Here is a 25,375-nt window from a genome sequence, read left to right on the forward strand (position 1 = left end):
AAGGGGGGGAATCAGAGGGGGAGACGAACCATGAGAGACTATGGACTCTGAGCAACAAACTGAGGGTTCTAGAGGGGAGGGGGGTGGGGGCATGGGTTAGCCTGGTGATGGGTATTAAGGAGGGCACATATTGAATCGAGCACTGGGTGTTATACACAAACAATGAATCATGGAACACTACATCAAAAACTAATGATGTAATGTATGGTGATCAACGTAATAAAATAAAATTAAAAAATAAATGAATAACAAATCTTGATCATTGTCCAGAGATCTGCATCCATAAAGAAGGCCATACTCAGCAGTTAAAAAACATATTTTCCTTCACAAGTGAATTAAGAGGAGAATAGGATGTTTAGCAACACATATAATTAAGAGCAATAAAATGTGGGACATTACATCTAGGAGTAAAAATCAAACGTACTGAGCTAAGTTGATCTATGCAGCCTTACCCAAAATGATCAACAAGGAAGACAAGCATTAGAAGCTTGCAGAACTATGTTCTGGCTTGAGTGATTTCTAAATGTATACACCTAAGGCAAGGCAGGGAGTTGGAGATAGGGAGGATTATGGGAAAGGTGGGCAGAGAAGCAGTTAGGTCACACTCTCTAGCTGTGCAGTAGTGGTGGGTGCTCTGTTGAGCAGCATGCCTAAGAGTTAGTGGGCTCCATTGCAATTTCCTCTGAAATCCTAAGGAAGTGATCGATCATTCTTTATGCGTCACTCCTGGGTGCAGAGATCATGCTCTGGTGAGCATGTCCATTTGTCATTAAGGTTGACCTGAGATGGTACAGAGGGACAAGGGCAGCTCCATTCCCACTATGTCACACATTTGCCTAGAAGCTGCACGTTTCTTACACTTTCCCTTAAAAATTTCACCTTTCCCATCAAAAACTTTCAAGTAAATATGTGATGTTACTCTAATGGATAAAGTCAGTATACTCTATTCTGAATCTAGTTGCATTATTTAGGTTCAAACTAGTCCAGAGGGTTGCCAAAAGAGGTACTGAAATATGTTAAAGTGTATTTTGCTTGTTTGTTTTCTGGGGGGACTTCAGTTGTCTTTTTTCCCTCAGGTTGAGTGACTAATTTCACGAGAAAATCAGCCCATTCACGGAGACAATCCTTTCCATGAAAATGAGTAATCCACTTCCATATAATGACAAGCCACATTAATTCCCTGTGACTTAGGTCCTTCTGCAAAAATTGAAGAAAATGATGCTTTTTGCATATTTCTCAGAGGTACTCCAGGTAGTAATGAGATAGCGTCTTTAGAGCACTAGGAATTCCCTGAGGAGATGTACAATACAAACTCAAATTACCACTCCATTATGATTTATCTTTGCTTTATATAAACTGTTTACTGTTAGCAGCGTTTTCCTTGTAGAAACCTTTTATATTGCTGAAGTGCATTAGCCATGATGTTTATTTCTACTCCTTGCTTGTAAAGGGTCTGAGGCTACAAAACAGAGAACTCTCAACTGCATTAGGAATAACTATTGTCTTCCAGGACTAATGTGTCCTTCCTTAAATGACTTCTATACAGCAAGCAGCTTAGAAAATGTGAGCTAGAGTTCCCAAGGGACAAGTGAAATGCAACCCAGGGTAACAGGAAAGCTAATTTCCAATCTCATGAAGGGATTGGAAGATGGGCACAGCTAACATTGCAAAACATACAGAGACAAAGAGACTCTCTCAGCCCTGGCCTTATGTTCAAGTAGCCAAGGTCCTTTTTTGTACCCTTTCTCCAAGTCAGCCCTCCAGAAGCTACCATTCTCCTAGTCATTTGGGATCCATCACCAAGAGTCAAAATTACTGTCTCTCACTTTCAGGGCCCAGGATAAATTCTTCTCCATCTTTTTTTTTTTTCCCCCTCTTCTCATGTCTCAGGGCTGCCATCTTAAAAGTTTATTTACCTCACCTTTCCTAGAGTATTCCAGCGGCCACCAGCTACCACCAGGCTGATGTTCCTGAATCTGAACTCTTTTCTACTTTCAACTCATCTAGTAAACTTGTGTCTGACTCCTGCCTCAATCTCAGGATCCTCTATCATTTGAGTTCAAGCACTGTAATGCAGGAGTTTCAAACACGGGGGTGATGGCCAAAAGATTGCACTTCCAAGTCTTGGCTGTTCTTAATAGCTGCAGAATTCTCGAGAAACTTGCTTCTCTAATTCTCAGCTCTCCCTCTCTCCAGGGGGTGGTTGTTAGGAATAAGAGAAAATGTAGGCAAAGGGTGGAGCATGGTGTCTATCACTCCATCTGTAACAGGTGGTAGTTGCTGCTGTTGTATAATCTGGCTTCATTCTAGCCATGAAAATCATGTCCTTTAACAGTGTACAACAACATAATAATAGTAAGAGTAGCTAACATTTGTTGACCACCTCCTAGGAGTTGGGTTCTAGTGGAAGTGCTTTATATATGTCAATCCATTAATTCTCAAAATATCTTAAAATAGAAATGATAGTTACTTCCATTTTACTGATGTTGCAAGCGTGGCACAGAAGGATCACATAATATTTAGGTTACACCTGTAAGTCGGGGAGCTGGGATTCCAATCTAGTAAATCTGGTCCTACTACACTGGTTCCCTAATCCAATCTCTTTGTCATTCCCACCCTTGAACCTGGGGGTTGCTATTTCTCTTTCTTTAAATTTCTTCCCTTTCAACCTCTAGATTCCCAAATCCTATGCATTTTTCAAGTCCCACTTCAAGTTCCCCCCTTTTCTAGAAACCCCTGCCAGTTCTCACTGCATTTATTTTTTTCTGAACTTTAATAATCCTGTGTTACATAATATGGTACTTAATTACACACTGCATCATATTATTTTTAAAAATTTTCTCACGCATGTTATTTTTTTCTCTTAGTACCTTCTATTACCTCCCTAGTAGCCTAGACACGACTCCTTTATCCTTCCTATGCACAGTACAGTACTGAGTCCATTTCAATACATTCTCAATGAATAGTGATTATGACATATCATAATTTTAGGCATAATATCACCTTGCCTATATAGGGCTGTATTTTGCATTTTATATATGCTATCTCATTTGAAATTGCATGTGATTATTCACATACAGAATTCCTCAATAAGTATTTGATGCGGTCTTAGCTTCACCTTCACATTATCAGGCTTGAATGGAAAGCAAGTTGAGTATCTCTCTGGAGCCCCTATACAAATCCAAGCTCACACAGTTCCTGAATCTTCCTCAGAAGAATGAGGAGCTGTGACAGGTAAAAACAACTTTTCTGAAGTCTGAGAATACCAAGCTTGATCTACAGAATGCTTAGATAGGTCCATTTTTTATTTAAGACATTTTGAGAACTTATAATTTTCTAAGAAGACAATTTCCTTAAGAGTCATACATAAGTAGAGCTCTTACCACCAGGCAATTTCCTCTGACATTTTCTTTAAAATTTCCCATCTTTCCCCCTTCATCAGATGACGCCTCCTTGCAGCTTTTGGTGTTGTGCTGGGTGCTTCCTTCCCTCTCCTCTGTGATTACAGCCTCTAACATGGCCAGGCAGTTATGAAGTCCACCCTTTCATCAACATTTGTCCCTGTGAGGCATAATTGGTCTTTTCATCTTATTAGTGATGATGAGCTGTCTATGCAGGCTGGCAATATTTTATTACTTCTCAGTAATATCTGCCCTCTAAAATTGAAATAATTTAATGTTTGGACCATTTTGGCAGTCTTTCTGATTTTCAAATAAATTGTGCTAAATATAAATCCATGTTTACTGAGAGACCTCCCACAGTGTTGAAGATATTTTGATTATCTTTTAAATTAGAACAAAGCAGACTTAGATATTGGGCTTTTTAATCTAATTCTCTATAAAAAGCGGTGCATAAAGTCAATTTCAATTCTATGTTCTCTCAAATCAAAGATCTTCACAGATAGGTGAACTTGCCTTTATCCTTTCTAAGGAGGGCAGACATGGTTCCAAAGCCACACCACTTCTGGCTTCTGGACCGAGTTTGTAATGGCCCAAAGAAGGGGAACTTCATAAAATGTGTTCTGATGCTTCTATATAGAAAATATAAATGAGTCAGATTAAAAGTAGTTGATGTAACAGTTCTTCAAAACTATAGGCTATATCTGAGTTTTATACTTGGGCTCATAAAAGGATGTCATAAAACTTAGTCCCTCAGTTCTGAAAATACAGGAAACTGGCATAACAAAATTTCCTTCATTTTTTTCTCTACTAATAAAACACCCTATTTCCTAAGGGAAAAGACAAACATTTATGAATGCTTCTGTGCCAAGCAGTGAGCCATACATTTTTCACAGATATTACATAATTTTACCTTAGATACTTTTGGAGAAATTTTAAGCCTGTTCCATGGATTAGTGAAATAGGTGACTACTTTCCCTGGGACATCACTGGAATCACAATTTTTAATATCAGTTTTCTTTAAAGGGCCTTCAAAAATATATGCATTTTAACTGTGACAACATCAGGTTTACTCAGTTGTTGTAGTTGTTGAACTAGGTCAAGGAAGCTCAGAAAGGGTCCTGTCTTCTCTCTGTCCCATTCCACCCACTCTGTAGGTGAAGATCTCCACCCCCACCCCCCACCTGGGATGAAAATCACCTCAGGTTTCTGAGTTTTCCTGTCACTCTGGGGAAATAAATAAATATTCCTTTTGGTTTTAGTTTTAAAAAAAAGAGAGAAAGAAGGAATCCACTTCTTTGTTATTAAAAATGTTCAATGTTTAAAGGTTTGTTTGTTTTTTTTTCCCTCTCCCCAGCTTGGGCCAGTCCCAGTCTGTAAACCTGTAGGTGAAGATGCTTCTTCTCTGCAACTCATTTCACCTCCTTCCTCCCTCACCGTGCTATTTCTGACTCTTAAGATCAGACCTGGTAAAGAGAAGATTCATGAAGAACAGAAAAGCCTGACATAGCTGGGACAGTTGTAAGCTGCATCCGAGCATTCTCCATGGTGGTTGTTGAGTCTATTTCATTCTCGGATGTATTTGTGATTTTCTCAAAAATACTTTCTCTAAGTCATTTTCTGTGTTACAATTCCCCAGCTGCTTTGTTCCATCTGGACTGCCGGCTCCTCTCCTGAAGCACCTGTGTTTGGGTCATCCTCCTGGGCATGTCCCTTCAGAATGGCAGGTGGGCCACAGCTTTCTAACATGAGTCCCTCAGGCTGCCCCCAGGATAAAGGGCCCCTCAGCTGCCTTTCCAAGGAAATGCAATCCCACTCTCTTTACTCTATGGGCAGGTACACCATTCCAGTTAATCTTTTGCTTTTTCACTTTTCTTGATGACAATCAGATACCAATGCCACTAGAACTGATTTCATAACATTTCAAGATATAAGGTACCTAGTATGGTTTATTAAAGGCATGAAGTGTGATCGAGGTTATATTTCTCCGTACTTCATTAATATATCAAAAGATCAGAAATGTGAATTCTAAGATGCCTATGTTCTACTGAGTGAAAAGAAAATTTCCAGTGTCCAGTCCATTGTACCTGCTCTTCAAATTGCCAATGCTTACTGTAAGCCCTTGGTCATAATTGCCGAAGATGTTGTACGCTCTGAGCATACTCATTTTGAATAGGCTAAAAGTTGGTCTTCAAGTTGTAGCAGTCAAAGCTCCAGGTTCTGGTGACAATAGAACCAGATTAAAGACATGACTATTGCTACTGGTGGTGCAGTGTTTGGAGAAGGAGGACTGACTCTAAATCTTGAAGATGTTCAGCCTCAAGACTTAAGGAAAAGTTGGAGAGGTCATTGTGACCAAAGACGATGCCACGCTCTTAAAAGGAAAAGGTGACAAGGGTCAAATTGAAAACCGTATTCAAGAAATCACTGAGCAGTTAGGTATCACAATTAGTAAATATGAAAAGGAAACGTTGAATGAACATCTGGCAAAACTCTCAGATGAAGTAGCTGTGCTGAAGGTTAGTGGGGCAGGTGACTGGAAGTGAATGAAAAGAAACGCAGAGTTGGAGATGCCCTCAGAGCTACATGAGCTGCTGTTGAAAAAGGCATTGCTCTGGGAGGGGGTTGAGCCCTGCTTCGATGCATTCCAGCCTTGGATTCAATGACTCCAGCTAATGAAGATTACAATAATTGGTATAGAAATTATTAAAAGAACACTCAAAATTCCTGCAGTGACCATTGCCAAGAATGCAGGTGTTGAAGGATCACTGATAGTTGAAAAAAACTATGCCACGGTCCTCAGAATTTGGTTATGGCACTATGCTTGGAGATTTTGTGGATATGGTGGAAAAAGGAATTAGCGATCCAAGTAAGGTGGTAGGAACTGCTTTAGTGGATGCTGCTGGAGTGGCCTCTCTGTTAACTACAGAAGAAGTGGTGGTCACTGGAATTTCTAGAGAAGAGAAGGACCCTGGCACGGACATGATGGGTAGAATGGGAGGTAGTATAGGAGGTAGCAGGTTCTGATTTCTAGAATAGTGTTTTACCATGATTAATGAACTGTGAGACGAAAGTTGAGACAGAGCTTCTCAACAATAAGTTCAGAGAAGCCAGGGGAAGGAAATGACTAAAAAGGCTGGCTGATGTTTAAGAAAATCAGTACAACCATGGGGCGCCAGGGTGGCTCAATCTGTTGAGCGTCCAACTCTTGGTTTCAGTTCAGGTCATGATTTTGGGGTCATGGGATCAAACCTCATGTCAGGCTCCACTCTCCGTGCGGAACCTGCTTGAGATTCTCTTTCTCCCTCTCCATCTGCCCCTCCCCCTTGCTCATGTACACGCCCCCCCAAAAAAATAAATAAATCTAAAAAAAAAAACAAAAAGAAAATCACTACTCTGCCACCAACCTGCTAAGTAACCACGAGGAAGTTAAACTCTCCATGCCTGCCATCCTAATCTGTGAAAGGGGATACTAATAAGTACTAGTGTTTAACCTCACCAAATAATTTGGGGGGGTTAATAAATATAACTGTCTTAGCACAGTTCCTAGCATATACTAAGTACTCAAAAAGTATTAGCCATCACTTACATAAGAGTCTGGCACCTACTCTATTATTCTCTGCCTTGGAGACCTCAAGCCCAACTGGAAAGAAAAGATATGTTTCTGATCTCTTTCTGAGGAGATACTGTTACATTCGTTTTCTTGAATATAGCACTTTTATTTTCATTCCTTCCCTGTTTCCCAGATGATTTGTGGTAGTTTTTTTTTAAAGATTTTTTTTTTTTTTTATTTGAGAGAGAGAGAGAGAGAGAAACAGCATGAGAGGGGAGAGGGTCAGAGGGAGAAGCAGGCTCCCCGCTGAGCCGGGAGCCCGATGTGGGACTCGATCCCAGGACTCCGGGACCATGACCTGAGCCGAAGGCAGTCGCTTAACCAACTGAGCCACCCAGGCGCCCGATTTGTGGTAGTTTTTAATAAATGATAAATATGCAATAATATGCAATAACATTAAAATAAGGATAAAACTTTTAGCCTATTCGAAATGAGTATGCTCAGAGCTTCTCCATCAACATCTTCAGCAATTATGACCAAGGGCTTACAGTGAACATTGGCAATTTGAAAAGCAGGTACGATGGACTGGACACTGGACACTTTCTTTTCACTCAATAGAACATAGGCATCTTGTATCTGAGTAAAGTAGATAATTATACCAGCAATGTAACCAATGGAATTTTCTAAAATTGAGTATTAATTTTAACTTCAGACATAATGGAAGCCATAAGGACCAAAGAAAATACGATGCTGGGTAGTTCTCATCTAACAAAGAAATAATACTTTGCTGAGTTACTTGAACTTCTTAAAGTTTTGAATATGTAGGAGAGTCTTTTTCTATAATGCTTCATGTATAAAGGAAGGAGTACTAAAGATAAAAAAAATAGCCTTCAAAAGGTCATTTTTGAGACTACTGTCTTGAATACATGTGGGGATTAATATTCAAATATTAATGAAACCAGGGGTTCTCCAACTTCAGCACATATAAGAAACAGCTAGAGATTAAATGCAGGTTCCTAGGTCCACCCCTGGAAGTAGCAGGGGTGCAGAGTGACCAAGAATCAGCTGTAAATGGGCACTACGATGAAGTTTGCCGCAAGGAGGGCTCAGACTACACTCAGAAACATTCAGACAAACGTGGGCACAGCTGCTCTCGCTTGGCACCAACAACTTAAGAACCACAGATAAGACATGGTTATGAAGTTCTCATTTGAGCGCATCAGGCTCTCTTTGGAAGGCTCAGATCCCATGCCCATAGACTTTCTTGTTAGTTTCAGAATGAAATGGGTACTGTTTAATGATGCATGAATGCAAAGACAACAATTTAGTTATTTAGAGTAGAAAATACAGATAATGAGAAAATATCTTTAATTACAAAATGCTAATGTCCATTAGAAAAATATAAACAAAGTACACGAAGAGAGGGGGCATTAACGTATTCCACATGAGAGAAGGAATGGTCAATAAACATATGAAAAGATGTTTGACCTCATTATTAATAAAATAAATTCAGACTGAAATAAGGAAACATCACTTTTTATCTAACAGACTGGGAAAGGAGAAAAAATTTCTGTTAACGCTTTCATAATGACAAGAAGATGGGCAAAAGGGCATTTCTGTACACTTATGTTGGAGAGAAAATTGCTACATTTTCTTAAAGGAGATCTAGAAATATATTTAAAATTTTTTAAGTGCTAAATTTTGAGAAGCTTAACATTTACACATCTAAGGGCTTGAACCTGAAAAAATAATCTAATGTACAAAAATATTAGTTTAGCAATGTACATCAAAGTACTTTTTATCCTAGGAAAAAAAATTAAAGATCTTAAATGCCCAACAATTGGAACTGGTTAAAAATTATAATATTCACACTGGGGCTTATACGCAACTAATGAATCATCAAAAATTAATGATGTACTATATGTTGGCTAATTGAACACAATAATAAAAAATTTAAAAATTAAAAAAATTATAATATTCATTACAATGCAATACAATGAAAATACTAAATACTATGATGTGTAATTATGATGTCCACAAAAACACCCATGAAAATATTTAAGTGCCAAAAAGTTATGAAAGATCATGCATAGTATGACTCATTTTTCTAAAGAAAAAAATGATTGCATGTGGTAGAAAAAGATCCTGAGGCTTTTATATCACAGGAGTAACTACAAGTATTTTTAGATAAAGTAAAAATGGATTTTAGATGACTCTTCTTTTATCTTTAACTTCTAATAGCCTGAATTTACCAACAGAAAATACAATTATATTTTTTCCTTAAAATATGTTAATTATATTTAAAACATATGTGATTTGATCACAAAAATATGTGATTTATATGAACCTCAAAGTATATTATTCAGTAGCATAACTTTATGGCTTTTCTCTGGCACCAAAAAGAACTATATCTTAGTTGGGTTTACATTCCTTCTCTTAACTACTTCCTTAGATAGCTAGCTGTTGTAGAAATATCTGGGCATTGAATAAAAATCAAAATTGAGTGCAAAGACACATTCTGACCTGTACTTTTAAAAGTACTATAGAACTTTCCCAAGAAGGAAACATTCTGATCATTGAGGCACTTTCAATATTTTTTCTTCAATGCCTCAGAGATTTTCACTCAAAATAACTCTACCTTGAACAATACAATAACTGGAAAAAAAAAAAAAAAAACAACTGTTTTGGGAATTGTGCTCTTCCAATGTAAGAAGAAAAAGAGTCCAAAAAATAAACCCAAGACCAAAAAAAAGAAAAAAACCACTCAATTGTTTTACTCTCATAGTTTCTTGAAGAGCTCATTTCTGAATTTTTAGAAAGCTCCTGAAAATCAGTATCAATATTTATTTATCTCTTCTAGTGTTTTCCCAAAATGAATAATGTGTTGAAGTAAACATTTGCCTTGACACAATTTGTATTTGAGCCAGAGAATGTTTTGTCTTTGGTTAACTTATAAGCCGCTCTATTTTTCAGAATCCATCAGGTACAATTGAGACCTATGATCATTATCATTATTGAAGCTCCTTGTCTTTGTAGGCTGTTTTGCAATTTACAAAACATTTTCATACACAATGCATTACTTTCATTTTTATTTTCTGACATCCTTGAGGTAGGTAGAGCAGGTAGCATTTTCTTCAGAGAAATGTGAGTGACAAAAGTAAAGCTATTTATGTAAGATCTATTTATCATGTCACTATCTCAGTATACTAATGGTGCCTTAATGACCTAAAGGTTTTCATGTGGGATCACATAGTGTAACATTTACAGAAGAGACAGAAGATCTAGTAATCTTGGTAAGTAAAGAATCCATGATCTTCGAAACTTAGAAGTAAATGAACAGCTGGGCCTTTGTGTGTTCCAAAAACCACAGGGTCACCGAAAGGAAATCAAGCTTATTTTTTTAAGAAGTAAAAAAACCTTTAAATTCCAACAATGAGATATAAAATTTTGATGCTTCTTTTAATAATAACCAATGATATACTCTTGACTGATGTTCTTGTTTTTAGACATGAATAAGTTCCAAAAATTATTTACAAGACAAGCGGAGATTATTACTAAAATAGAAGTTCAGCAATCTGTGTTGGGATTGCTTTGTGTATTGACTAGAGATTGGTTTTAATCCAAAACTGGCATTACCTTCACTTTCCAGAAGCTTCAAGACTGTCTAATCCAATATTCCCCAAAGGATATTTTATGACCATGGAATCATCAAGAAGTTCCTCTTGAAAAGAGATGTAGAGTTGAATATTTTTAGAGAATCCAATAGATGACACTACCCTTTCAGACACTCATAAGGGAAATTGGCATACTATAGACTACCATATAAAGAAGTTTATGCAATATGCACTGTCCCAAAGTTTTCAATTCTTTCTCATAAAATCTATTTTCTTAAATAATACCTATTAAAATTTCATGAAACCAGAATACCAATATGTTACTTGAGTCTTTTTAGCCAAGAAACAAACCAATTTTGAAATAATAATTGAAGAAAAATATGTGCTATAAAATACATTTTCTTCTCTCATAAGCATTGTATGATACTCATTTTAAATTATCTTAGATTATTGGAATTTCAGCATAGTGCTTTAAAATTACCAGTTGCAGGCACTTGGGGGCAAAGGAGACATGCACAAATACTGATTGTTGTCATTTATTGACTCTGTTCTATAGCAAATATATTAAGACCTAGAGGCATGCACTGTAGGAAAAATAGGTATCATTACTCATCACTCATTACTCTAGAAATAACAAAAACTTAGTCTCTAAGCATTCAAAAAATTGTGTGCTCAATTTTTAAATCTTATTTCGTAATTTAAAAAAATTAAACTACAACCTGTGGCCAGGTTTCTTCCCTCCTTAATGAAACACTTATGAATGTTTGGTAGTAACCAATATTGGTTAACTAAGACTATTAGGATCTTTTTTTTAATATGACTGAGAAAAAACAGAGATTTACTTTAGTAGAAATTGGTTTCTTTGAACTAAAGGATTAAGGGGAATGACAAAAACAAGAAGTTTAGAAGTCAATGCAAGTACAACTTATTTTGATAATTTCTATTTCTAAAATTGTGGTTCATTAGCTTGAGTGTATATACATATATCATACATATATATTCACATCAATATCTACATCTGTATGATGCAGTAGAGTATGTTCATATAGCCACTTCAGGAAATGGATTACTTCTGTTTACAATGATCTTATTAGTATACCACTAAGTTTTAAACATCTGTTTAGCTCTTCTCCTTGGTGCTATTCACAGATGTGACAGCCAGCTCATCACTGGAATCAGGCCTGCTGTTAGACAGCCCCTAAGCTTAAGAGATTAAGGAGAAAGCCAAGTAGTTTCCCTGACATCTGTCATATTGACAGGACAAAATTAAGTGCAACCGGAAAGAACGAGGCAATCTTGTCTCTAGAGTTTTCTTCTTGAGAAGAGTGAAGGTCAATCATGATGCCAAATACTGATCATGGGAATAATAAAAAAAAAAAATATATAACACCACCCAACCAGGCCTGGAATTCCCTACAAATGTGGACAAAGGGAGGAAGGGTGTTTAGATGAAAGCAAGGCTTTCTGGGTTGAGACTGCTCCTCACAGTTTCTTCAAGGACCTTGAAGTTATCAAAAACCAGAAAACTGTACTTTAGAATTACCAACCAGATCCCTTTGTGCATTTGGTCCTAGGTAAAAACACAAATCTCTACTGACCTTCACCTACAGACCATGCTGTAAAATTATAATCACTGATTTTTGAGACAGGCTGATGGAGCTTCACTATTTTCTCTGCATCTAAACTTTAACAAATGGTTTATTCTCACTAAGGCTCAGTCTTCTCAGCTATAGATGAGGGATCACTGTCATTTCATAGGGTTGTTATACAGTTAAAGATTATATATGTGAAGCGCTTAACACAATTACTGGTTTATAGTAAGTGCTTCATAGTAACTCATGTTACTGTATTACTGGCATTTAAGTCCACCTGTTGCCAAGGCAGAGCTCTAGGAAAACATCTCTCACTCCTGTTATTTTGCTATGTGCTTTCATCTGTGTTTCATCAGTATCCTTTTCCTCAATTTCCCCCAACCAAAGCTTCTTCCCTGTGTCCTTATCACCATGGCCTGCCTTTCGGTGCAGGACAGAGTTAATTTACAGCTAGACTGGGAAGGTGTTGCCTTATTTCTGGGGATGCTTGGATACCTGGCTTTGACTGTTTTAAGAGAAAAACAGTGGTACTTATGATGTGCTATTTAAGCCCAGAATTCCCTATGTGCTATTGAACTCCCAGAACCAACGTGCTTCCTGATGCTTTTCACCCAGCATAACCTGTTAAAGAGCCTGGCTTGATTAGTGATAAGAGGAGCAAATGTACCCCGATGGTAACTTCTACCTTAGCTCTCCCCAACCCAAGGTCTGCTACACTTAGTGATGGCAAATTGTGGGTGCTAAATGAACATTAACTCTCATTATCAGCACAGTTATCTTTCATTTTTTTGTGCCTTGTTCCTAACAAATAAATTTATCTTTTAAGGGCAGATAAAATGTCTTAGTCATCTTAGTATCCTCAGTTTCAAGCACAGTGCTTAACATAAAGCAAGCCCTTTAATCTACTTTTTACACTGAACCGAATAGAGCCATGAAGAGTTCCAGGTATCAATTTCTAAGAGATCACCAATCATCTGCAATTATCTAAGCATTAGGGAGGATCTTGGTATGCAGAATAATTTACTTGCTATAGTAATACATCTTCTTAAGTGCTCTACAGTCTTGAACATGTAACTGACATGCATACACTTCATTTTAATTGCTGGTCCTCTTGCCCCTACCCCTAACTCACAACTAAGTTATTCAAAGTAATAGTAAAACTCTCTCCCTTCTTCCCTTCTTTCCCTCCTTTCTTCCACAAATGTTTACTTAGTGACTACTCACAAGCACTGAACTGAGTCCAGGGGGCTCAGAATTGAATACGATATTTCTAATATCTTCTAGGCGTTTAGATTCTCTTGGGCACAAGTGACAAGCAAATCTAGCTTTCACACTACCGTGAAAAGTAGTGTGAACACAGTATACAACGGATGCTATAGGAGCACAGAGGTGGGTAGGGATGACTTTCTGTAGATGTTGGGGTGGCTAGAACCAGAGCAGATTTTGTGGAAGACAGATTGCAATGGAATGAAGAATGACTGAGAGACAAACAGGACCATGGAATACTATTCCAGGAAATTAGAATGTGACGAGAAATGTAATGGTTCAAAGTTGACTAGAGATGTAAGACAAAGCCAAGGTACAAGAATGGGAATTTTCATAAGGGTTAAGACACAGCTTGCTTAGGTTTATGATGAACTGCCAGTAAGTAGAGAGAAATGGATAATGGCTGATGGAGCAAGTTCCCTGAGGGGGTAGGAAAACCTGCCATCCAAACTACACTAATCATGATAAAACCTAATGAAGGGGGTAAAAAACCTTTATATCCCACCACCTATCTGGAAGAGATTAGATGAGAGCCATAGATAAGCATTAATGGATTCCTGGAGCAGTGACAAACCCAGGGCAGCCCAGTGGGAATGATTGTCTCCATGAAGGCAATAAGGGGTTCATTGTCTATAGAGAATTTTTATATAGTAACAATACCTACTAAAAGTTAGTCTGATTTTTATTAGCCCCTTGCATTGTCAATTTTAAGCAATGTTAGTAATAAGGTAGTTCTCCTCAATAAAATTTTGACTGATCCAAAGTTTCAAATCAATGCTGCCCAACAAAATGTTATGAAATGATGTCAATGTTCTATATCCATGTTATCCAACACTGTAGTCATTAGCTACCCATGGCTATTCAGCATGTAAATGCTGTTAATGTGACTGAGGAACTTAAATTTTAGTTTCTTTAATTTTAATAAATTTAAATTTAATATAAATAGCTACGTGTGACCAGTGGACATCACAGTTCTAAAAACTATTATGGTTACTGCTATGTTTCAATTACATAAAAAAATAAATACACCTCTATTATGTTCACACAATTTAATATATAATAATTTATACATATGCATGTGTGTGTATATATATATACACATATATATCATTTTAGTTAGCATTTTATTACTTATCTTTTAATATACACGATGGTGCATGGAAGTTAATTCAGATTAATTCCTAGTTCTACCCTAACACATAGAGACCCAGGCAAGTACTATTTGTTTTGCAAATAAGTTCATAGCAGTTTGGGATCATTAAAGTCTGTTCCTATGTGGTCATGTCTCTGTGGCACTATCTAGATCTGAATTCAAACAGTAATTTATAAAAAGACATCAATAGCATAATGACTACAAAAATGAAGAATGAGAAGTTGATTTACTTTAATTTGACATTTGTATAACTCTTCGGGGTCTATGTATTAAAACTGTGGAAGTTTGTGGAAGACTAGGAATAGAACTTGTAATGTTATAATCCACTATGATGATAGACCAATATGTAGTTCTTTTTTTTAATAAAAACACATTAATGTAATTTAAAAATAAAATATACTACTTTTTGTACTAAAACATTTATTTCTTCATCATATATATTTATGTAAAATTTCAATAACAATTTTTAACTGCATTACTTTTCTGGCCATTTTCATCATTTGTTTCATTGCATGATTATTACTAAAAATAATTCTGTAATAGAGAGGAAAATGTTTAAAATGAGCTGTTGAGTCTGCTAGGTACACCATCCATACTGGAGTCATCTTCATAACTTACACAGAGTCTTGACAGAAGAGAAGCCTGACCAGGTAAAATTATAGGAAGAACTCATGTTATCCTTATATATGGATCTAAGCCCTACAGGAAACTAGAGACTTTCATGACTTCTAACCGAAAAAGCAAATTTTTGCTCTAACCACAAACTAGTCAGCTCTCAACTGGTTTGCCATAGTCGTGAGGAGCAGATGGCAGAGTGGTAAGACATAGAGTGCAGACTGTGAATTCACGCCAGGCTTTGCCACCTCTTAGGCAAGTTCCTTAGCCTTTCTGGATCTCAGCTGCTGCCCTTTTAACATGGGGAAATAAGAGGCACGTTTCGTGATGTATAACTCACATAATATACGCACAATATCCTGAGATTAAGAATTCCTCATATCAGTGAGATCATATGATACATGTCTTTCTCTGATTGACTTATTTCGCTCAGCATAATACCCTCCAGTTCCATCCATGTCGTTGCAAATGGCAAGATTTCATTCCTTTTGATGGCTGCATAATATTCCATTGTATATATATACCACATCTTCTTTATCCATTCATCTGTCGATGGACATCTTGGCTCTTATGTTAGTCACCATACATTACATCATTAGTTTTTGATGTAGTGTTCCATGATTCACTGTTTGTGTATAACACCCAGTGCTCCATTCAGTATGTGCCCTCTTTAATACCCATCACCAGGCTAACGCATCCCCCCACCCCTCTCCCCTCTAGAACCCTCAGTTTGTTTCTCAGAGTCCATTGTCTCTCATGGTTCATCTCCCCCTCCAACTCCCCCCCTTCATTTTTCCCTTCCTACTATCTTCTTTTTTTTTTTTTTTTAACATATAATGTATTATTTGTTTCAGAGGTACAGGTCTGTGATTCAACAGTCTTATGCAATTCACAGTGCTCACCAAAGCACATACCCTCCCCAATGTCTATCACCCAGCCACCCCATCCCTCCCACTCCCCACTACTGAATGGAGCACTGGGTGTTGTGCACAAACAATGAATCATGGAACACTACATCAAAAACTAATGATGTAATGTATGGTGATTAACATAACATAATAAGAAAAATATATATGCACAATATCTTAGACAGTAGGTGCCACATAAGTGGTGGCTCTATTCTTACTAGAAAAAGCAATGTGGATTCCCAAAACATCTGGCTCAACACATTGATCATTAATATACTCAAACATCTTCCTCTATTGAGAAAACTATTTTAAAATTATAATCTTTAATACCATTATTATTTTCCTTTGCAAAATATTGGAAGTGTTATAAAAAAATGTTATCTTTGGACACATCAACAAAATGGAAGTAAAAAAAAAAAAAAAAACCCCTAAACTAAAATTCAACTCATTGAACTTAGGCAAGATTAAAGGTAGTTTAGAAGTTTGTTTTTTGTTTTTGTTTTTTAATTTGGGGGAAGAGTGGGGGGGTTGGTTTTTTTTAATTTTTGTTTTTAAAAGGATAGAAAAAGGTGCACCTGAAACAGTATTATTTTAAAAAAATAATTCTCTATGATATCTCTCCTGTGCCTCATGAGGGCCATTAGCTGAATTTTACTGGTATCTGTATACCTGTCCCCTCTCTTTTTTCAGTCCATTAGATGGGAAAAGATGCTAGCAGGCCAAAGGAACCCAGTTCATGTGGGAATAAACTTTGCTGGCAATATTGAACATGTTAAGTAAGCGAACAAAAAATAGAGAAGATCAGAAACTATTTTTTTTCAAATTATGTAATTTTAATTGGTTTTTATGCCTTAGTAGTTTCCCATGTTGGGATTATTAAATAAAGTGGGTCCTGAGGAAGTAACTGGGCACAGCCAGGTGCTATGTACGTTTCATGTTCGTTATTCTAACTTCTAACTCTCTTCTCTGGAATTTCCTAGATCAGATACATGCTTTTGACTTACAGAAGGGAATAGTAAATTTAGTACAGAGAAGACAAACTAAAGTGATGAGAGTTAGAGGTGAGAGTCCTTTGGGTAAGTAATTTTATGATTATTGATTTATTTTGATTATGAGGAAGAATGAGGAAAAGCAAACTGAGTTGATATTTCAATACCTCATACTTCATAGAAGTATTTTTTGCTAAAAAGGTGGTTCAGTGAAAAAAAAAAAAAAAAAAAAGGCCTCCTGAATTTTATAAACTGACCAAACAGAAATAAAATAACATGTTTACCTTGAAGCTGAGGATCCTTCCCTACCCTAGCTTGGTATTTTAATCCACTTGGGAGACTTAGAAAAAAAAAATATATCAATACCTGTTTCAGACCTCTTGAAAGATCCTGATGTGATTTTTCTGGGGGTGGGGTCTAGGCCAAGCATCACAAATTTTCTTTTTCTTTTTCTTTTTTTTTTTTAAAGATTTTTTATTTATTTATTTGACAGGGAGAGACACAGCAAGAGAGGGAACATAAGCAGGGGGAGTGGGAGAGGGAGAAGCAGGCTTCCCAGCCGAGCAGGGAGCCCGATGAGGGCTCGATCCAGGACCCTGGGATCATGACCTGAACCGAAGGCAGACGCTTAACGACTGAGCCACCCAGGCGCCCCGGCATCATGAATTTTCCATGTCTCTAGATAATCCTGCTGTGCAGCCAGGATGGTGTACCACTGTGAGTGACACTAGAGACTGCAATGGCCACATGAGATCATGTGTGCCAAGAGCCTAGTCCACTGCCTGAAACAGGGAAGTACTCAAATGTTATATTCCTTTACTCTTTGATTGAAGTGAGTCTAAAGATGATGTCTTCATTGAGGCAGTAGCTTATAAAATTTAAGAAGAGTGTGTATGTTGGGGCGCCTGGGTGGCTCAGTCATTAAGTGACTGCCTTCGGCTCAGGTCATAATCCCAGAGTCCTGGGATCCAGCCCCGCATCGGGCTCCCTGCTCAGAGGGAAGCCTGCTTCTCCCTCTCCCACTCCCCCTGCTTGTGTTCCCTCTCTTGCTGTGTCTGTCAAATACATAAATAAAATCTTTAAAAAAAAAAAAAAGGGTGTGTATGTTGAAAGAAGTCTGACTTCGACCTAAACATGACTGGGAATGAACCATAGAATTCTCCACATTTGGACTTCCTTTTGTGTCAGATTTGTCATTGTCATCATCATCGTCGTCACCATTACCACAGATCTCATCTAATCTCGGCGGACTCCTTCCTGCAACAAAACTCTAGTGATGAACTGCGCGGGGCGGGGGGGTGGGGGGGTGGGGGGAGCTTGCACAAAAGCGTAACAAAGAAAAATGTTAATGAGGACTTGGGGTTTTATCATGTTCTGCCCAAACAAGTTCAAGCCTGCTTACATTTTAGTTAACAGCGAACATAAGCAAAAGATAATAAATAGCTTGTTCGTGCATTTTAAGATGGAACTTAATTTCATCGCATTAAAAGTATGAGAACCGGAGGCACTTTAGGTAATGGCTTTTTTCCTTTCTTTTGAAAAACTCGTTACAGTGCACTGTAAAACTGAGGAGGTAACATTTTACTTTTATTTCATCAATGCTGGGCCCTATTTCATTATTTGCCAAATGACATTTTCCTGTAATTTTTGAGAGGAGATGGATTTTACAAAATGTGAAAATAATCAAAACTTTATTTCCTTTATACATAAGTTACATGACCTAAGAACTATGAGATTATTACAATAACAAAATGACTCTATTATTAAGGTAGCGCTGAATGGAGCTAGGAAAGACCTAGCTGGACCTGCCTCCTACTTCTGACTTAGTACTCCAAGGAGAAGATATTTAATCGCTCTGAGCCTTAGCTATTTTAGCTATAAAGTGGGAATATGACACTTCATAAAATAATTGTAAGATTAAGAGTTTAGCATGTGGTAGTACTTAAGAAAGTATGCCAAACTTCAAAAAAAATTTTTTTTTTTTTGCTCTACATGTAAAAGAAAGTGCATCCAGTCCTTTCTGGTCTAAGATTGCACTTTGCTGCTCTCAAATGCAAAACTGTTCTTCCAGGCACAAAAGAATTTCTCCTATTGTACATCAAGCCTACAACACAATCAAAAGTCTGCTGACAAATGGTACATTTTCCATCACTTTTAAAGGTAGTTGAACAGAAGAAAAAGTATTCATGAACAATCCTGAGAATATGTCACAAAACTCAAACTCCAAAAACTTTACTGGAATATCTTTTAAATTTAAAGTATGATTTTATATTTATGTGCAAACTATGAAAGAAAGCATCATGATTACAACCTTTCAAAGCTTGTTTTTCAACAGTCACATGGTTTATGATTATGGGAATTTGAATATGAAATTTTCTCACTGCCAAAAATACCGTAAGTTTAATATACCTACAATTCAGTCAAGACAGCATCGACAATATGGCTGAAAAGCATCACAATTTGAACCTTTTCAGACTTCACCCCATTGAGCAAATTACTTGAACTTATCCAACTGGGTATCATACTGGGTAATGGCTGTATTTTGAGTCATGATTGGAGAAAGTCTTCTTTCTTCTTTCTTACAGTACAATCTTAATTATTTTAAAAGGTAACCAGGGAGTTAATCAGTTACAGTAAATAGGCTATAAGAACACAGAATGTAGTTTTTAAAAAAGATAAACTTGGAAAACTCCCTATCTGGTTAATATTTTAGTTGAAAGAAACATAGGAGAGATTCGTTCTAGCATAACATAACCCAGTAGCTGTCATACATATTTTTCTCTGTAGATGATGCATGGGGCCTTTATTAGATTCTTATGGCTGCTATAACCTACCACTACAAACGTGGTAGCTTAGAACAACAGAAACATACTCTGTCACACTTTGGGAGTTTAGAGGTCTGAAATCAGTATCACTGGGCCAAAATCAACTTGTCAACTGGAGCACTCTCCCTCTGGAGGCTCTAGTGGAGAATCTGCCCCTCGCCTCTTCCAGCTTCTGAGGGCTACCATAATTCCTCAATTTGTGACACCTTATTCCAATCTTCAGGGCCAGCATCTTTACACCTCTCTCACTCTCATCTTCGCATCATCTTCTCTCTGTGTAGTCCAATTTGACTCTTCCTCCCTCTTATAAAGACACGTGTGATTACATTTAGGGCCCATCATGATAACCTAGGATTCAGCTCTGTCTCAATATCCTTAATTATATCTGCAAAGTCTATTATGGCAACGTTCACAAGTTCTAGGCATGAGGATCCGATATCTTTGGGGCCATTAATCAGCCTACTACTGTGCTCTAGTAGAATCCAGTCCATTTATAAGTCTACTCTTGTTGAGAGAGAGAGAGAGAGAGAGAGAGAGAGAGAGATCTTCCAAATATTACCTCATAATTTTGTTTTTACAAGGAGATATAAAGAACTATGCTAGTAAGTAAACTAGGAATGAAGACCATGGGTATAAGTTGCTTCCCTGAAAATGAAGTCACTGCACTATTAAGCAGTGTAACTGGTGAGGAGGCTTTATTACCTCTAGAACTGAAGCTTAACCATTGAACCCTTAAAATTAGTTTTAGGTACAATTTATTCCATTTTTCTTCAAAGTTATACAACGTTATATGTTATAGGTAATTTTATTTTATTTTTATTTATTTTTATTTTTATTTTTTTTAAGATTTTATTTATTTGACAGAGAGATACAGTGAGAGAGGGAACACAAGCAGGGGGAGTGGGAGAGGGAGAAGCAGGCTTCCCGGCCGAGCAGGGAGCCGGATGCGGGGCTCAATCCCAGGACCCTGGGATCATGACCTGAGCCGAAGGCAGACGCTTAATGACTGAGCCACCCTGGTGCCCCGGTAATTTTATTTTAATTACAGTGATTATGAAGACTCAAAATGTCCTGTTTGGGCTTTAAGGACCAAATATAGAAATGGAGACTCATTCTTCTGGGGACTTTTCATGTGGAGCAGAAGATGCAAACACTCAGTTATAATGAAACTGCTTTGTTTTCCAGGTCTTTTAAGTAAGGCAGAAACATAAGGTTTTTAATAACCATGCTTGTCATAAATCATACACATATTAAATCCCAGACAGCACAAATACTTTATTTAGGAGTCTGGTCTTTCTAATTTCAATTTAAAAAATTCTTTTCATTGACTTTTTAATAATTGCTTAATTAATACTCACTAATAAGGATGACTGCAATTAGCTAAAAGCTTGATTGTCGATTAAGAAATTGACAAGGTTACAATAGGTAACACCCTGCAAAGAACTATTATTTCTTAAGGTCACAGTACAATTTTCTTAGAGTTCTATCATTATTTAAATATGCATAATTTCTTAATGTAATCAAATGCCTGGCTAATCAGAGAACTATGAAAAAGCTAAGAGAGAAAAATCACAAATATTCAAGTATATATTAATACCGTCAAATCTACTGGGCTTGGGACAGTGACAACACTAGCAGCTTAGAAAAATAAAGAAACATGTTTCAGAAATTCTTTACCTATTATTTCCTAGGATAAAGAGCATAATGAAACAGTTGAAAAACTCTAAATAGAGAAAGAAAATTTGGCCATGATGAGAATATATCACTGTTGGTAGCTATTAACCGAAATGGTGGGGAAATTGTACCCACACTCAAAAATGGAGATTTATTCTTTTAATCCATTTTAACTACACAGTTGTAGTTCTGCACAACATGGGCAGGGGTCAAATGGGAATAGAGGGGTTCAGGTTAAACAGAAATACTTTACTACTGTTTTTCCTGAGAATTTGAACAATGAATCTGTATTAATGGTAAGGATTTCTATAGCCTTACGATTTGTGCACGTCTGTCTTCATGTTACACTTCAATAAATAAGTTTACTAAAAACATCTCTATCAAAAAATTATAGGGCGCCTGGGTGGCTCAGTTGGTTAAGCGACTGCCTTCGGCTCAGGTCATGATCCTGGAGTCCCTGGATCGAGTCCCGTTTCGGGCTCCCTGCTCAGCAAGGAGCCTGCTTCTCCCTCTGACCCTCTTTCCCTCTCATGTGCTCTCTCTCTCTCATTCTCTCTGTCTCAAATAAATAAATAAAATCTTTAAAAAAAAATTATAAGCATATAATGCCTTCCAGATCATTTAACTTTTTCTTGTCATTATGTGCATTGAGTACTTAACAAATTTGTAACAGTAGTTTAAAGCAATTTTATATTTGCAATGTAATTTATTTTCTCAAATAGCATAATATATTTTATGGATGTTTGACCTTAGGTAAGGCAGAATGATGCTATTTGGAAAGCCAAATTATGTGAAAAATATTTATGTCCATTCTGCCCATAAAGCAAATGTAAAGATAATGTTTTTGAGATAGTATGTTCACTAGTTGACTGGATCGTTCATCCACTCAACACATGGCATTAAAATTTCAGGAATAAAACACATTAAGGCTAGGACGAAAGGATCAATGCTTGTTTTGAGCTTCAAATTAATTTATTAATAAATTATCATTAAATGAGATTATTAAGGGTTGATATTAGGACTGAGACCAAACTACCTCTCATTTCTGGACCTAAGCCTGGGGAGGAGGTACGGGATTTAAGCAGAGAAGGATTGTGCCCTACCTGCCATTGGTATATTTGGAGAGACAGTGCCCTCCACTCCTGTGACGGGGCCATCAGAGCTGGTGGGTTAGGGCAGAGAGAAGGCTTAAGATAGCGCTTGCACTTTCCCTCGGCCTGTGTCAAATAATGCATCAATTTACCACAAACCTCTAGGTAGAGACACAGAAGAGAGGAGCTGAAACTTGGAAAAAGACCAGAGGTTGAGAGGAGCAGGCCTCAGACACAAGCTATGCCCAGAAGAGACAATTGTCCCAACTTCAGCAGCTTGGGACCTGCCTGAAGATGTGACTAGTCATCAAGCAACCTCCAGGGCACTCTCAGAGGGGAGGATGGACTTCTTAAGGGAAGCAGGCCATAGATCTGACGACAGCCATTGAACACACATATTCACCACAGCACCCACGGAAGGAGGAGTGTGACAGGAAACTTTGCAAGAGGAAGACCGCATTAAAACTGAATTAAATTTGATCACTTCAAATTTCAAACCTATGATCTTTAAATCAGCACTTCAGCTCCAAGCTACCCACACTTACATTAATACGAATTAATAGAGGAATTCAGAGCAAAGTGAAAACGTGAAAGATAATCCTTTTTTCCCTTGTTTACATGCTTTAGAGTATACATTTTCACTGCCTTATGCATGTTTTTTAAAAGTTATCAATAAAAGCAATCTACAAAGCGAAGCTTGCACACGTATAGAAGTTCACTATGACTTCCCAAGAGATAGAGGGTTATGATATTTGTACAGGAATCAATTTTCAGGTGCTCAACTTCTATGTGTAATCTTTCTAAAATGCATCTCCTTGACCATACATCTGGGGTCAAGATGTCTTGCTCTTTTTTCCCACATTGCCTTGTCTCTCACTGTACAATTATAGGCATAATCTCACTATGTATTATCTTAACATGGCACATCTCCCTGGGGTGGGAAAACCTCCAGGACAACAGAGTAGGCCAGCTCAAGACATCAGTCTCTTCAAATCTTCCCAACAATATAAGCTTGTGGTAGATGTTTTCTTTATCTTTCTGTTACGAATAAAAAGTCTGGCATTAGAAATTGGATCTTTGGGTTCCTGTTTGGAATGTCCTGAATTCAAGCATACTGTTGAGTAGATGTCAGATGTTTCATTTAAAACCCTCTTTTATCCTAGAATCTTTTCAAAGAATGCTCTTAGTGTGAAGTTCATTTTGCCAGTCATCATTTTCTTTGCCCATAGTTGACTTTCCTACTCCTTTGTGCTCTGCTGTGCATTTTAAGAGAGGTAGCGCCCCCCGTAAGCCATATTTTCCAAATTTCTTAGCCAAATTCCTTTAATTAGAGGAACTCACAGGAAAAAGGAAGACAGGAAAATAGGAAAAAGAGTCTCTTGCCACCAGTCTCTAGAGACATGAGAAAGCTAAATAGTCAATGCTTTTTTCAATTCTGCTGCTTACAGCATGTACCCACATCCTTAGATGGAGCATCAGTGCTCAAGGTCTCTTGGAGGTCCCAGCATCTTCTTGGGGTTGCCTCTTCTCTGTGCATAGGCTCCAGGAAATCCTCCATGGTTCTGAGCACTGGTAACCTCAAACCCCACCATGCATTCCTCAGCTGTGATAATTTGTCCCTCCCATTAAAATCTAAAATGTTTCTCTGTCCTCCTTTTTCAGGTCTTCTCATATCTACATAATATCCATTTTCTGCATTAAATCTCTACGACGGGATCCTGACTGATGGAGAGCAAAGAGAGCATCAATAAGACACGATAAAATCAGTGGCTCCAGATGCCATTCACGGAACAAACTCATGTTCAGATGCCATGCCTTATCCACCCGTCCTTCTGAGAACTGGACTACTCAAGATTTGTAAAAAGCATGCTGGGAAATACAAATTTGTGACAATATCTGACGTCACTGCATTGTCATTACTCTCAGTAAGGAGAAAAACTTGGTGAGTTGCCTCACTGACCCACGTCTCAATTTTACCTGCAGATTTTGCATAATTTCAGGGAGAAGGAGTTGCAAATTTCCACACTTTGCCTCCAATAAATCATGCTAAGTTTTAAAGTAAAATATTGGAAATAAGGCGAATATTTTCTTGAATATTTATTCAGGATCAGAGGAGAAATATTTGTACTAATATTGTCAGATATTTATTAGATACTAAGAATTTATATTCATTTTTTTTAAGCCAGGGCCCAAATATCAAGCTTGCTGTTATTTTTCAGCCAGTTCTCTATTCATTTATTAATGGCTTGGGAGAAATTTTGTCCAGGTTAGTTCTTTGAATTTTGTCCAGGTTAATTCTTGCACTTGTGCTTGGAATCACATTCCTTCCCATCACTCCGGGAAAACCCCTCTGTTTCTCACCTTCCACCTTTCTATTTGTTCTTTGCCCTCAATATATAAACATATTCCAATTTATCCCAGCTAAGTAATGATGATCATAATGATGATAATGACAATTATGCTAATGGTGTCAATTGTAAGGATAATGTCAGAACTCTCCCTAGCCCCCTATCATTTCTCTTTGATTATACTGCCCCCTCTCCCAAGGTAAGCATTTTTTTTTATGAGTTGTCTACATTCATGATTCTATTAATTCATGTCCATGAATTACTGTTTTCCTTTGCACTTTTACTTTTCATGCTCTTTTATTACATTTGGCACTGCTGACAAGTTTCTTTCTTGAAATTCTTTTCTTTT

General features: G+C 37.3%; 1 protein-coding gene and 1 pseudogene across 1 annotated transcript in view; one reads left to right on the forward strand and one right to left on the reverse strand.

The window, feature by feature from the left end:
* The window catches only part of LOC116630513, a 53,139-nt pseudogene extending 46,553 nt beyond the window's left edge, over positions 1–6,586 (forward strand).
* Positions 1–25,375, reverse strand: part of ZNF804B (zinc finger protein 804B) — a 509,973-nt gene that overhangs the window by 157,438 nt on the left and 327,160 nt on the right. The gene's annotated exons all lie outside the window — the stretch shown is intronic.

The sequence above is a fragment of the Phoca vitulina genome, unplaced genomic scaffold (genome assembly GCF_004348235.1).
Source record: "Phoca vitulina isolate PV1807 unplaced genomic scaffold, GSC_HSeal_1.0 scaffold4, whole genome shotgun sequence".
Lineage (NCBI taxonomy): Eukaryota > Metazoa > Chordata > Mammalia > Carnivora > Phocidae > Phoca > Phoca vitulina.